The sequence below is a fragment of the Antechinus flavipes genome, chromosome 4, assembly GCF_016432865.1.
Source record: "Antechinus flavipes isolate AdamAnt ecotype Samford, QLD, Australia chromosome 4, AdamAnt_v2, whole genome shotgun sequence".
NCBI lineage: Eukaryota > Metazoa > Chordata > Mammalia > Dasyuromorphia > Dasyuridae > Antechinus > Antechinus flavipes.
The window spans coordinates 402,927,575-402,944,581 of NC_067401.1; the positions used below are offsets into that span (position 1 = coordinate 402,927,575).

At 31.2% G+C, this 17,007-nt stretch overlaps 1 protein-coding gene across 2 annotated transcripts in view; it reads left to right on the forward strand.

Annotated features, from left to right (window-relative positions):
• BRINP3 (BMP/retinoic acid inducible neural specific 3) overlaps positions 1 to 17,007 on the forward strand; it is a 502,228-nt gene that overhangs the window by 389,271 nt on the left and 95,950 nt on the right. The window lies entirely within an intron of this gene.

Genomic DNA, 17,007 nt, shown 5'->3' on the forward strand with positions numbered 1-17,007 from the left:
AAAACAACAAACAAACAAAAAGGGAGAATAAAACTTTTTTTTAAAAGTTTTCCTGAAAAATGGGTCATTGGAGTACTTAAAATGGAAACCATGTGTATAAGCCACTTACTTTGGCAGCTTCACCCACAGAGCATTGATTTATTTTGTGCTATTTATTTGGGTCCTTGGCATATGCAGGCATTTTTTTCTTGGTTGCCTTTCTTGTTCAAGTTTTCCAACTTGTTTTTCTCTGCCATCTACTATGTTAATTCATTCACCACCAAATATTAACACAGTCTTTGTCCTAGTTGGGCTTTCTAAAGTGATTTGGTCTATTTGCTATATCATCTTATTAGTGTGTGGAGGGAATCCTAATAACAGTTTGTTGTTGTTTGTTTTTATTTTTTTGAGAGTCACTAACTTCTTAGTAATTACCAATAGCTCACTTTTTAGTATAATCATTCTCTTCTGCCATGTTTAACTGAGCTGATAAGTGTAAAGAGATGAGAAAATAGACATATACAAAGGCTGAGTATTAGAATTTTCAAACCTTATAGTATACTAGCTATCATTATCATTATCACCACCATCACCATCATCATTAATTTAGACAGAATGTAGATAGAACATAAAAACTCATCTTTCCCCTCAATTTCATTCCTCTTCCAAGCTTTCAAATCATCCTTCTGCTATTGTTTCACAATTTTGATGTCATCTTGATTCCTCACTTTTACTCATCCAATAGTTGCTAAATTTTATTTTTTCCTAACTCCATAACTTGTCTCCAATATGTGACCTTTTCTCCACTAACACAGCCACAAACTCTAGTTCAGGCCTTCCTCAGCTAATATCTGCTCTTTAAGAACAACCTTTCTAATTGGTCTTTTTGCCTCAAATGTCTTTTTTTTCTAATTTGTCACATACTCATTTGTCAAAGTGATTTTTCTTAAATCACTGATCTGACCCATGTTATCTCCTTATTCATTAAATTACAACAGATCCTTATTGCCTTATGGGATCAACTATAAATTCTTCTTTTTGGTGTTCAAAGCTCTTAATTCCCACACTTCTTCACTCCCTTTCATGAATTCTACGACTTAAGCATGTTTGCCTATAATGATGCTCCATCTATATTTCTAGGACGTTGCAATGGCTGCCCCTTACTTGCTTCCCAGCTCTTAGTATGGTGCCTGGCACATGACATGAAATAGGGTCTACATCATATGATTTCACTATTATGGGGAACCTTCTACTAGTTATATTTTGTACCTTTGCTTTAACTTATATCTTAAGAGTTTTCCTTGAGAATCTAAGAGGTAGAATAAAGTATATCAGGGACATTTTTCCTTTATCACCATATTCGATACATTAATGTTTCTTGGTTGATAGAGTTATAATACAAAATAAAACAGAATATAAAATTGTCAAGTAAATAAAATATTTTAAAATTTCTTTTAATTCTTGTTGTCTTCACCTTGATGCATTATGATGTGAAATGCTCAAATGGTCAAATGTTTCTGTGATCACATCAATGTCCCCTCAAAGGAAGTTGATGGCAGCCTATGTCTATTCATCTTCTTTCATTCTTTCCTCTATCTTCTTATATTTGTACCTGAATATCCTTCTATTACATTAGGCAATATTTTTGTTTTTCTCTTTATATTGTGAGATTATAGTGGAATCTATAGGTTTTCCATTACTTATAGTAGTTAGTTCTGAAAACATGATCAATGCATTTTTTGTTCATATTTTTTTTATATTTGTGCTTTATTTCTTCTTATTTCTTTTCTTCCTTGTCCTCCCCTTTTTTTCCCTAATTTTTGTCTTCTTTCCTTTTGTCTTTTTGACTTTTTGTCTTCCCTTTTTCTTCCTTCCTTCCTTCCTTCCTTCCTTCCTTCCTTCCTTCCTTCCTTCCTTCCTTCCTTATCTCCTCCTTCCTTCCTTCTTTCCTTTCTTTGTTTCTTTTTTCTTTCTTTGTTTCTTTCTTTCCCTCTTTCTTTTTTCTTCTTTTCTTCCTTCCTTTCTCTCTTTCTTCCTTCCTCTTTCTTCTCTTTCTTCCTTCCTTCCCTTCTTCCTTCTTTCCTTCCTTCCTTTCTTCCTTCTTTCCTTCCTTCCTCCCTCTCTTTCTTTCTTTCTTTCTTTCTTTCTTTCTTTCTTTCTTTCTTTCTTTCTTTCTTTCTTCCTTCCTTCCTTCCCTCCTTCCTTCCTTCTTTCCTTCCTTCCTTCTTTCTTTCTTTTTTCTTTCTTTCTTCCTTCCTTCCTTCTTTCTTTCTTTCTTTTTTCTTTCTTTCTTTCTTTCTTCCTTCCTTCCTTCCTTCCTTCCTTCCTTCCTTCCTTCTTTCTTCCCCTCTCCCTTCCCCTACACACACACACACACACACACACACACACACACACATTCTCTCTCTCTCTCTCTCTCTTCTCTTTCTCTTTCTCTCTCTCTTCTCTTTTCTTTCCTTTCTTGTTGGGGCCTTTTGTTTTAGAGAGAAATTTGGGGTCATTAAAATTTGAGGCAAGTAAGAAAAAAGTATATTCATAAGGAAAATAACTTAAACATAGGGATTACAGATTGCAATTACAAATATATTTAAACAAGTGTCTGGTTGTCCATGTAGTTTCTGTAGTTTTGAGAGGAGATGAAGGATTAGGAACCAAAGTTATTTACTTTCTTTGCAGGATTTTTGTCCCAGCCTTCAATGTAATTATAATATAGCATTAAGGAGTTTTCTTTAAAGTCAGATATTCTAAGTGGTTTGAGTGCAAATAGGAAAATAAAACTTAGAATTTTTAAAATTTTCAGTGAAACAATTTGGATATCACTGTAGTGCCAGTGGAAGATTAGACTGTATAAAGCAATGGTTGAGAATGAAGTGGTACTTTAATATTTTTAAAGTCACAATATTCAACCATTTTCATCAATTCTCTATTATTAATACATTTTATTTACTTAATTTATGGGAAGACTCCTACTGGATCTTTGCTGTTTGTTTCTTGAGCAACTCTTCAGCAAATGATAATCAGACTACCACTAGATGACTTATTCTTGTTGGGAATCAGCTTCTTTTCAGATAACCGGAAGCATGCTGTTGAATTCAATAAGGACTAATATTTACAGCTACTCATAGCAAGAGTATTCTCTGATCCCAGAGGAAAAAGAAAACAAAACAATCTTTTAACATACAATTTTATATTATTGTTCTTTATTCAAGGAGAAAACTTTCTACAAATTCCATACTCTAGGGATTAGCAACCCAGAGTGTGAGAAACATCAATAGGGTTTGAGTAATCTTTGGTAAATAAATATATTAACCTATTAAAATAAATATATTTCATATGTACATTTATTCTATAATTTATTTCCTTCCATATTGAATTTACAATATTTGAAAGATTACTGACAATACAGGGTCCAAAAAATGTTGTGATTCTTTAATATCATCACTACTTCTAAAATATGTCATAAGTAATAATCTTAATAATCATTGATGGGAAAAGTGAGAATGTAAGATCTGACTCATCAAAAAAATGATATGAGATTTGTTCCATTCTATCCCAATTGTAATGTAGACAATTTTTTTTTATATTGTGGTAGTATTATTTTTGCTTTGTTTTGTTTTTTAATGGTAGATACCCAATGAATATTTGCTGATTTGAAATAGCTAGATTTTATTTAATATTTTACATATTTTGTTTGCAATTGGTCATTTAAATTATGGGCATTGTTATTTCCAAATTTAATTTACTCAAACCCATTGTATTTGAACATAATGGTTATTACTACAAGTGTATATTTAAAGACATTTTCAACATAGGTTATAATAAATTTAGATGTATTTTTATTATGCAATATCCAATAAGCTAATATTTTATAAATAATATCCTGTGCATTTGAGTCCTTTAATTTTTTTTTAAAATTAAGATTCAAACAAAGAAATAATTCTGTGAAATAGTCACTTTAAATGGATTTTAAAGTTTGATGTAATTATCAGGGTTGACTTTTTAAAAGTGAACTTGATGTCCTTTATTCTGCCTAGTATTCTGAGTCTAAAAAAATAGCTAAACAGATTTTCCAGAAATGCAAATCACTGTAGCAATCATCCTGATTGTGTTTGGTGTGGGATGGCAATAAGAAATCCAAAGATCATCTAAAATGCCTTTTTTTTAATAAAATGTCCTCAGCTGATTAGCTGAACTAGTTGATCTAAAAAAATTTTTCTAGAATAAGTCATAGCTGCAAGGCAGAATGACCAAAGATTGAATTAACTATGAATTTAGGACAATCATAGATACCTCTTAGTTATATCTGCAACATTCTTAAACAAAACTTTACTCCCAAGAGGCAGTCTTAAGACTAACTTACATTACACATTTTTAATTTTAATCTCAATTGTTAACATTTTCTGTCATTATTTTAAGTCCAAAAAAGCAGCAAAACAATAAATCACATCCTGATTTTTAACCTTTCCCCTTCTGAGGTATGAGTGTTCACACTGAAAATTGAACAACCTACTCTCATAAGCTGCTTCCAGCTAGTTCTAGCATGTCTTTTGATAAAGGAGTATTAGATCTAGGATCTAATGTTTACAACCTAGAGCTTTTTACAACCTACTTCCTTCCTACTTTTCAGTTTTTTTACATATTATGCCCCAATACATTCTCTTCATTCCAGTGATATGCTCTTTCTGGCTATTTGCAATCAAGATATTCTCTCTCTTCACTTTGGGAATTTTTGGGGGTATCTCCTTTGCTTGATATGCTTCTGCTTTTTAGTACTATGATATCATCTTCCCAATTTTATGAATGAGAAAAGTAAGACTTAAAGAAATAAACTGACTTGACACATAGGAACAAATGTCAAAAACTGAATTAAAATCCAAATTTCTCCTGACACGAAATTCTCCATTACATCACACAACACTAGAGGTACAGGTATAATAGGTATCCATATTTAATGAATTAGTTGTTGATGTTTGTTCTTCATTCTTGAACAGGAGTATGACTTCAGGAAGATGATGTCATGACATAAAAGTGTATTGGATTTAAATGAGGGAGGGCTGTGGAAGGTCACCTGTCTCATTTTCCCTCTATAGCCATCTGCCAGTGGCCAAATAAAGATAAGACTACTGGAGATGACCCTGGATGAAATAGGAGACCTTGGCCTTTTTTAGCTAAGGTCTTCAAAAGATCTCAGTTCGGCTGAAGCACATGCATTCAGTGATTAAGGCTAGGTAGCAATTGAGGCAAACAAATCTCTTTCACCTAGGACAAAAAAAAAAATTCTTAATAAATAATGTAACAGGGGAAAAGTGACTTCCCTTTGATTATAACTAATATCAGAGGCAGGATTAGAATTCTGCTCTCTCAGCTGTAAATCCTTATTTCTACCCTTCTGCTCAGATAAAACTGAATATAATTCATCATTTCATTGAAATTTTGAGGTAATAATTGAATTGAGATAAAAAATTAGGAAGGAAACAAAATTGATATGTGCTTGACCCTTTATATTATCTTAATGTCAATAATTCTGTCATGTCTGCTATATATAATATAGCATTCTTCTTGTTTATATATTAATTCTATTTGGAGCTTCTTATTCACTTGTTTCTCTCCAGAACTCATGATAATCAAGATCTAACAGCAGTTGAATAAAATTAATATTAATCAACTAATTAATTTGTTCTCCTCTATAAACAATCTCTTACTTCATAGAAAACAGATGTCTCTGCTATTATTATATTATTCCTACTTCTTTCTGATTCAATAAAGACAAGATGACTTCCCTTAACCTTCATTTCCTATTTATATATTGAAAGAATATATCATACAAGTGGGATAATTTACTCCTTAGCTCTTTCTCCTGTCTTTTCTGTCTTTCCAACTAGGTCTGGGTTTCTTTCTTTCTTTTTTCTTTTTTCTTTTTTTTTGTCTGTATTGCTTATTTTATTTCCCCTCCCCACCTAATTAGATATTTAATAGACTATTCATCAACCTATCTTCTTCCAAGGCGCTTTTCTATATGTTTAAATGATTAAACATTTATAAATGGTATCTTATTACAGTTTTTCATTTCACAGAATTTCCAGATAACTAAGTTTGTTCAGGTTAGAAATTTAATTTTCCACCACATTCAAATTCAAGGAATTCTAACCTCAGACCAACCTTGTTCTGCAGAGAACAGTACAGTATAAAACATACTCTGTATGAATATTTAAGAGAAAGATGTGTCTAAATTTGTGCATCTCATATTTCTTTTGAGCTCAGACACACATTATATTGACCCCAACATCATGGTATCATTTTGGTGCTCCTCAAAGCTGAAGGATACAGTACAAGACATTGAATCACTTATTTTATTTGCTGCTCATACTCTTTTACTCTATATCTTATGAGGTTTGTTCTGATTCCTAGTACTTAAGATTGTCAAAAAAAAAAATGAGAAAATAGTTTTTTTATTTCATTTTGCAAATGGAAAAGCAAAGGCCATTTGTGATGATTGCTATCACTAGAAATTTTGACACTTCTTTCATCTTTAAAGTAATAATATTGAATACACCATATCCTTTTTAAAAGAATAAAATGAAGAGATCTCTAATTTCATGCAGATACAGAAGTTATATTGATACTTTCTGGGATAGTATATAGTTGATGGGAGTGATAATATAACATTTTATTTTAGCTTATTCTTTATTAATTTTTGCACTTAACTCACAAAAACCCTATTAAGTTAATTGATCTTAAATGAGTGGGAAACTTTTACATGGTCATGTTTACTCTACAAAGTAAGATGTATATGTGTTTATACTAATTGATTTTTGGATTACTAATATACTGTTACGTATACTTGTCAAAATTGATAAAATATTTAGGTATATAAGGGCCTTTTCATCTTGATATTGTTCTCTTGTCACCATTTTAGCCTCTATTTCTCAACTCATATCAAAATTTGTGTGTAAAAACAGCACCTTTTCTAACAATTTATGATAAAATTGGGAAAATATTAGACCATAGAATGAAGAAATGTCAAGAAAGCACACAATGATTATTTTAATAGTTTTTTTTCTAATAAATTAAATAGAGGTATTTATTCCAAAAATTATGACATGGACCTATTGCCTTCTGAATAATCTCTGCTACCATGAAATATATGTAACTAATATCTTCTATTTTAAGTGCATAAATCAGAGAAATTTTTTTTCAATATTTAGGTAGCAACAAATGTGGTTCTTCTTGGGGCAGCTAGGTAGTGCAGTGGATAGAGCACCAGCCCTGAAATCAGGAGGAGCTGAATTCAAATCTGGCTTCAGACATTTAACATTTTCTATATGTGATCCTGGGCAAGTCACTTAAACCCAATTGCCTCAGCAAAAAATAAATAAATAAATAAAAGATTCTTGTTGAAATAAATCTTTTATCATAATTAGTTTTCTTCTATGTAATTTAGACATTTTTACATTTACATTACTTTTTTGAACATTTACATTTTCACAAATAAAGAAATGATATATTTATATGTGATATACAAATTGTATGTATGTATGTACATGCATATACGCTTATCTGCATATATATATACATATATATGTGTATATATATATATATATATATATATATATATATATATACAATCTATGCGATGTATATGTCCTCTATATGTGCATGTATATATATGCCTCTGTGTGTGTGCCAATAATATTATATTAAGTTAGAGGTTCTTGAGAAAGTTCAGATGCCAAATGGTTACTTTCTGTCAAAAGACTGGATATGAGAAGTATATTTCAAAATTTGCTTTATATGTTTTCAATGATTTTTGCCTTTTGGCTTTTCACAGATACATAATACCTTCCTAGGCAGCAGGCACATTTTGGAGGGAAGTATTTACTAAATTATTATTTTTATTATCTGATGAATTTAAATTATGTCCAGTTTAAATCATTCTGACATGAAAAGGTAGCCCAGGTTGCCAAATATAGGCAGCACATTTTGAAAATTAATAAAGTAAATACAGAACATTAAAAGAACAACATGATGCAAATACAACAATGAAACATTGGAACAAATCACATTTTGCTGAGCACTTTAGAAAAATATAAATTCATAACAACAAATTATGTTTTTCAAACTACAAATGATCGAAATGACATAAACTTTAATATATGTACCCAAGAAATATCTATAAACGTTTTTCATGCAAAATACATATGAACAAATAATTAATCACATATGAATAGTATATGTGTTTGAAATACTAATAAAATAGCTACATAATTTTCATAAGAAAACTCCATAAAATAACATACAGCAACAAACATTGTAAGCTACATTGTGCTATACAGTTTAAAAATCATCTTTCTACACATTATTTTATTTAATATGCACATATACACAGACAACTGTGAATTCAGCACAGTGAGTGAAATTAACTATTTTATAGATGAGAAAGTTATGCTCAGAAATACAGAGTAATTTGTTTTTGGTCTTTTATAAAGTAAGTAGCAGTGCCTAATCAGGAACTCACTAATCCAAGCATACTCCTATATCCACTACACCATATTGTCACTAATATCCTGCAGAGAGAAGCTTTTTTGCTTGGATGATTTGGAGGTATTAAAAGCAAGAATTTATTGCCAGACTAATCATTGACTTGCAGGCATGGAATATTTACATTCTCTGTCTTTGTTTGTGGACATACATTTTGATGCAATTGTCTGGCTACTGTAATTAAACCTTACTTTCTAATGAATATTCTGATCATTAGGGATATAGCTACATGTACAAAAGTGCATGATTTAACTCATTTAGAGGCTTCCTTTCTACTTTGCCTAATATGTATGCGTATATATGTGTCTCCTAAGTATTTTATGAACTTTGGAGTTCTTGAGAAAGTTCAAATGCAAATGGCTATTTTCTATCAAAAGGCTGAACATGAAAGGTATGTTTCATCTTTTCCATTGTTTTCAATAAATTTTGTCCTTTGCCTTTTCATAGATGCACAATGCCTTCCTATGCAGCTGGCAGAATACATGTGAAGACTCCACATTAATATAGATTGTAATCAGTATAGATTTCATATTTTGACAGTCCTCTGAAATTCAGAGAGATTAAGAGACTCGTCTGTGCTTATAAAGCTAGCAAGTATTTAAGACATAATTTGAACCCAGTTCTTCCTTACCTGATCTCTAATGCTATCCACCATGCTATGATATATCTTAGTGTCTCTTTTTTAAAATGATTTAACCTATTTTAATTTTTCAATTTCTTTTGACATCATATAGACACTGTTTCAAACAAGTCAGTTGAACAGATGCAATTATCCATAACTTTATCCAGAAACTACAACATTAGGCAAGGTTAACATGAAGCTTGATGATAAACTGAAAATAATAGAACAAAGAAGTTCATAAAAAGGAATTATGTGAGAAATAGAAGTAGAGAAGCAAATATGGATCACATTTAGTCAGCTGTAAAGTCTATGGAATATCATTCTTAGATCATCCAAGAACTAAAGGGTGATAATTTATATTCAGGACAGAAGTATTAAACATTAGACATTAGTCTCTTGAGAAGCCTTCTGATACTGAACCATCTTTTAGGAAAAATCTTCACTGAGATCACAATGGCAATTCCTTTTCCAGATGCTACATTTCCAGTAGAATAATAGAAACATTGGCTGTTTCCACTTTATATTTCATGATCACAAAAGTGGCTGAACAAATAAATAATAAAACAAAACCAGAACAAAATAACTCCACCTTCAAGGGGGGATAAAAAAAAAAACAAAAACAGTTATTAATACTGTATGTTTTGCACCATATATTGTATGTTTTTGTTTAACTTCTTAGGGCAGCAAGGTGGTGACTTTGAGTCAGAAGGACTCATCTTCCTGAATTCAAATCTAACATCAGACACTTACTAGGCTGTGTGACTTGGAATTTAGCCCTGTTTGCCTCAGTTTCATTATCTATAAATAAACTGAAGGAAGAAATGGCAAAATGCAATATTTTTGTCAAGAAAATCTCAGATGGGGGTCACAAAGAGTTGGAGATGACTAAATACATGCATATGCATATAAAGCATGTCTCCTTAAATGATTTTTTTTGAGGCAGCCCTGACTTCTCCAGGGTCACACAGTTAGAAAGTGTTAACATATCTGAGCCCTGCTTTGAATTCAGATTCTCCTAAATTCAGAGCTGGTTTTCCAGCCACTACACCATCTAGCTGCCCCTTTAAAAGCTCTTTAAAAAGTGACCTATCCACTAAATCAATTCTATTCAACTAAAATTTCTTAAATAATTTTCTGTGTCAAGATACTTACCTAGATACTCAAGATAAAAGCAAACAAACAAAGGGAATAATCTCTGCCCTCAAGGAAGAAATTCCTTGTATTTTATCTTCTAGTAGAATGTTGATTTAGACCTCAGTAGAATTCTAGTAGAATGTTCATTTAATTGGCTTTTCCTATTTAAGTGGAAAAAAAAAATGAGCAAAAAGTAAAATGAAATAAAGTAAAAGGTTAGATGGAAACGAAGAGAAAACTTACATATAAAAGGACCCTTTATTCTAGTTACCATCCCACTTTATACCTCTTATTTTTCTCTGTGCTCTTTAAGAGAAAAAAAATGTTTTTAGATCATTTTTCAGGTACCTTTATTTGACCTATCATGCATTCTAATTAAGTTCTTTTAGCAAGTACTAATCACCTACTATGCACATGTGCATAAGATATGGTGCTAGTTATAGGGAAAAAAAACCCAGAGTGATTCTATTTACCTGAGAGAACAATATGCAAAAACATTTAGTTAGTAGAAAAAATGCTTAGAAAATAAATGCATAGTAATTTGAAGGGATTCTTTAACTATTTGAAGAAGATGAAAAGGTTTCTTGTAGTAGATGATTTCAGCTAACTTGTGTTATCATCATATGTATATATTATACATTTGTGTATAATATAATTGTGCTTATAAAATATACTATATATAGTTGTAGATCAATAAAAAATTTGTCTGTAGTTGTGCTGTGCATATGTGGGGGAAGTATTAGAGTTGTACATGGACAAGATCCTTTAATTGCATCACTAAAATCAGGGACTTTACCTTTTTATTTTCTTTGTATTTTTAGAACTTAGCATACTTCTTTACCAATATAACAGGTCCTTATTAGGCTTTAAATTATTAAATTTAATTTTTAATTGTCCCTGTATCTTTACCAGAATCATGCACATTACCTCCGAGTGATTTAGAATCATTTATCTTATAGCATTAAAAGTTTTCTTCTTCTATTGTCTCAGAGTCTGTCTAGAACATTCCTAACTCCAACCTTTATGTCTCCTAAAATAAATTCTATGCCAGAAGGCCTCATATCTCAGGAATGATCAATGTGGGGTCAATAAACTATTACTGTATCCTTTCCAAATGCTTTCAAGTTGCAGAATGTGTGATACAATAAATATATGATTTTTAGTTTGGAATATATGTGCTTCATTTTCTGAATGCATCTATATAAAACTGTAGAAAAAGACAGGATATTAATTCCTTTTCCATTTCTTTATTGCAGACTTTTGTTCCTCAATATTTTAGATTAAAATATCCTGGATGACTCTTCTAATACCAGCTAGAAAATTCTAAAGTGGTAAAAAAAAATTACACCCATGTATGATCCTTTCAGAATAGTTTTTCTTGTTCTAATTTTGTTTGAGTAATGTTTAAAAGAATAAAGATGAAAATATTAATAATATTTATAAACTGAGCCTCTGAGATTAGGCTGTTCTTTTAGGATGCTGCCAGGATTCTATTGAGTATTTTAGTATTACTATTATAATTAATGTTGAAAATAAAACAAACAAAAATAATTTTTCTAGTCAATTCAACAAGAAATAATTAATCAAAAACTCATTTTTTTTTTTTTTTAGTAACTCGGGAGTAATCTTCAATCTTCCTTCTCCCTCTGTTCATATATCCAATCAATTGCCCGAGCTTTCTATTTCTTCCTTCCAAAAAATGTCCTATTTCTGACCCCTTTTCTCCATCACACACCAACAACTTTCATTCTTGAACTTTTCACCTCTTATCTAATCTATTGTAATGGCCACCAAAGTGGTCTCCCTATCTCAAATGATTTCCCACTTTACTCCATTCTTTTTAAAGCTGCCAAAATCATTTCCCTTGAACACTGCTTTGACTATTTCAGTTCTCTGCTAAATTAACTCTATGGTTCCCTATTGCTTCTAAGGCAAAATTTTACCTCTTCAATTTGGCTTCTAATATTTCTCTCCAGGGGTAGTGAAATGGCTCAGTGGAAAAAGTGTTGGGTCCAGAATCATGTAGTGAGTTCTAAACTGACTTCAAAAACTTACTAGCTGTGTAATCCTGGCCAAGTCACTTAATCCTGTTGTCTCAGTTTTTTTTTTTTTTTTTTAATCTATAAAATGAGTTGGAGAGGTAAAGGAAATGATAAATCACTGTAGTAGCTTTGCCAAGAAAACCCCAAATGGGGTCACAAAGAATTGATACAACTTGAATTACAACAACAAAACTATTGTTATTTCAGTCTTCCTCACTTAACTTCCTATACTTTGTGACTCTACCATTCTGGCCATTTCTCTCTTCCTTACACATAACATTTCATCTCTACTCTCTGTGTCTTCACTCGGTCATCCCATGTGCTTTTAATGCATTCACTTTCCACTTCATGAACTCTTTCTCATCCTTCAAGATCTGTCTCAAGTACCAAATTCTAAATGAAGCCTTTCCTGATTTCTCTAATTCCTAGAGCTCTCCTTTCTTATTTATTTTATTTCATTAATTTTATATTTTGTTTTTATTTTCTCTTTTTTCTATTTGTATTTATTTTCTATATGTATTCTATAAATTCACCTACTGTCTCCCCAGTAAATCTAAGCTCCATCAGAATAGGGAGTTTCATTTTTAATACACACACACACATACACACACACACACACACACACACATATTTGTATAGTAGACACTAAGTAAATTCTGATAAATCAATTTGTGCTAGGCCTTATGCCAGAGATTTAAAAAAAAAAAAAAAGATGAATTGTTCAAGCCTTAAGAAGTTTATATTTTACTGGGAAATGACTGGAAAACAATATCATGAATAATTCAATTCAATTCAAAATTTCAAAAAAAAAATCTGAAAATTTTGAAGGATAAGCACAAACAAATAGGAGCATCAAGAAAGGCCTATTGTAGGAGGTAGCAAGTGAGCTGAGCCTTAATGATAGCTTTGTGTTTCAAGAGAGCAAGTTGAATTGGAAGAATACACCAAGCATGGAAAGCAAATTGAGCAAAGGTTCTAAGACATGAGATAGCATGTCATGTACAAGGAAAATAAATAAGAAAATTTGTCCTTTATAACAAAATAGCATAGATGATTATCTAATTTATTCAAATTAATTTTTAAAAGGCAGATGAATGACATGTATTCATAGCCTCTACAACCATTTATCTTCAGGAAATTCACTATCACTATCTTTCAAATAAATAAAGTATCAATACTATTCCAAACTATTAGTATATAGAATAAACTAATGCACAAATAAACTCATGATATATCTGTATGTGCACACATACAGATATGTGTGTATATCATATACATATACTCATATATATAATATAAATATGGAGTGAGAAAGAGACAGAAACAAAAATAAAGAGATAGGGAAAGAAAGTTGGAATATAGAGAAAGTAAGTTGTTACAGATAAAAAGGACTTTAATTATCTAGAATAACCCATCTACTCTATAGACAAGAAAACTGATGAAAAGACAGAAACAGACAGACAAATAGATGGATAGATAGATGATGGATGGATGAATTAATGTATAGATAGGTGATAGAATAGTAGACAGATGGATAAAAGATAGGTGAGTGATTATACATGGATGGATCTTTAGATATACATGCTATATATGCATTTATATATGTATATACATGCATCTTAGAAAATTCATAGTAAATATTAATATATGCCATCTAAAAACAAACTGATTTATTGACCAACAATGGAAAATCAAACATTTTCAATAAGGTTACTTTAAACTCTTAGAAATAGCAAAGTCTTTGATCCGTGGCATTTGAGCAGAGTCAGTAGAAGTTAAAAGTTAGTGAACAAATTTCAAGAGTCAAGTCAATAGAAATCAAAAATCTCTGTCTCACAATTCAGGTGTATTTCAGCTGGCAGCAAATAGAATGGTACAAAAGAACATTGATGTGACAAAAGAACATGAGAGAAAATGAAGGTCAGTTTGTTGTGGTAGTTCTATTAAGCTCAGCAGGCAGTCCTCATGTAGGTTTCTCAAAGGAAACAAAAAGACTGAATCTGAAGTAATTCCTTTTATTGAATTGCAATAGACCTAATCTAGACTAGGATAAAAGTAAAATAAAGTAAAAATTAAAGCAATAAGAAAATAACAAGATTCAATTTTAGATAGTGAAAAGAAAGATATTCTATCAATACTATTACCCAATTGTGTTAAAAACTGAAAGGAAAAATAGAAAAGTTCTTACATGTTTGCAAAGGACATTTGTAAGTATAAACTTCTATTTCATTCTATATTCTTTATGGGATCAATTGGTTTCCCAAAAAAAACAAACAAATCTTTAAGCAAAGAATTGCAGTATCTTTGGATAATAACAAAATATCACCTTGAACTATCTATTAGATCATAATTGGCTTCATCACTGGACTAATTAGATTCCTAAAAATAGTCAAATATATATATATATATATATATATATATATATATATATATATATATATATTTAAATGATTTTGTTGATATTGATTGAACATTTATTTAATTCAAATGATTGCCAAGTAATTAATCATTGTAACCACTAAACTTTTACCTTCTCAATAAATAACATGATTCAGTTTATGAAGAAAGTACATTTCTATATGCCCAACAATTGTTTACTAAAAAAGGTGTTTCAATTTTATGTACCAGAAGGGCTAGCACATGTAACAGTTAAGGGAGGGAAAAGGTAGAACTTGCTGGTTGATTTAAATCAGAACCTAAAATAGAGATAGTAGTACAAAAGGCCATTGGAACATTCATTAGAAGAAGAGTTGCCAGGAATAATATTGAAGCTACTAAAAATAAGAAGCAGGAACTTGATGGATTTTTAGGGGAACATTACAAAGGCTCTGGCATGAGCTTTATGTTGCTACATGATAATCATGTTAGTTATTATCAATAGCAATCAATTTAGAGCTAACACACACACACACACACACACACACACACACACACACACACAAAAAACTAGTTTTGCATTTTTCTAGGAGCTACTGAGAAGATGTCTGGAAACTGTTTAAATGAGAACTTAAGTATTGTAATTAGAATTATGAAAAACTCAAAGTCCAATTCCATGTTGTTCATGTAAGCTAATTAGTCAGTAACCAGTGCAAAGAAATGACAATGACTTTCATAGAGTTATGAGTATTCTCTTACTGCCTGAATGTGAAAAGATAAATCCCCTTATAAGTGAATAACAATAAATATTTAAATAGAAGTTGTAGAAATTTCCAGTAGCCTACCAAGTTATTCATTTTTAGTTTTTCTCTCATAATATGTGATTTGTGATCTTATGCTGATTAATATGATTTTGATATTTAATAATGATTTTCTATTTTTATAAAAAGTTTATGTTTCTGATAAACTTCTTTCAATCTCTATGTTTAAATGAATCTCCACTCAATGCTTCATAAAAACAACAAAAACAACAACAAAACCCTATAGAATTTGAGGAATAAGGACACTTATAATAATTCATCTTTAGGAACATGTCTTCTCAAAATGGAGTTGACATTTAAATTGCAAAAAGATTGTAATTTAGGTCTAGCACATGAGTTTCTGAAGTTTCTCCCCCTATCCCCTCTTTCTTTAGGTCAATAATTGGTGTTAAGTTACTTGCCTAGGGTCAAGCAACTAGTAAGTGTTAAGTGCAAATTTCCACTCAGGTCAACCTTATTCCAGGCCAGGTGCTCTATCTATTGAGCTATTTAGCTGCCACTGAAGTTATTGTCCTAATCTCTAAAGCTCCAACCTCAAATTGGAAGGTCAGATCCCCAGAGGACAACTTTTACTTCTCGTTAAACAAAAAAATTACAGTAAGTTTCATTCATTTTATCAGTTGGTATCAATCAGACTGAATTAGATTTTAAAAAATAGAATTTCTTCTGTTTTCTATTTTTATTCCTTCAATTTCTTTGTCTTATTGTTATAACTAGTAATTTAGTCATAGTTGTTTGGGCATTGGAGTTTTCTTGGCAAATACACTGAAATGATTTGCCATTTCCTTCTCCACCTCATTTTATAGATAAGGAAACTGAGACAGGCTTCTCAAGGTCGCACACCTGGTAAATGTCTGAGTCCAAATTTGAACTCAGGAAGAAAACTCTTGATTCCATGCCTGACATGCTATCTGAATAATATTGAATAACAGTTGTGATAAAGGACACTCTTACTTCATTTTAGATCTTATTGAGTAGGCTTCAGGTTTATCCCTGCTCCAGATAATGTTTGCTTTTTGTTTTAGAGTATACAATACTTAGCATTTTAAGAAAGGCTCCATTGATTCCTATGTATTCCAGTGTTTCTAATGGGTATAGGTGTTGCATTCTTTGCAACCCTGTTTGTATCTATCCATATAATCATATGACAAAAAAGGAAAATGATAAATATTAGAGGGGTAATACAAGAATATGGGATTCTTCCAAGAGGGAGTACCAAGGCCACTTCGACCCTTGATGCACAATAAATTTTCTGCCATGTTGCAGAAACACCCTGGTTGAGCTAGGAACATTGATTTGTGATCATGGGAATGAGTATAAGCTGAGGTTCATAGCCAGTGACTACGTGAGCAGGGATGCCTGAAAAGGTCCTCTTGCCTGTGAGCAAGCTGCTGAATTGCTGTATTGGCTCTCCTCCCATTGGCAGATACCATGTATAAAAAATGCCCAAGAGCTGCTTCTCTGAATGGTGATTGAGGATTGCCTACTGTCCACG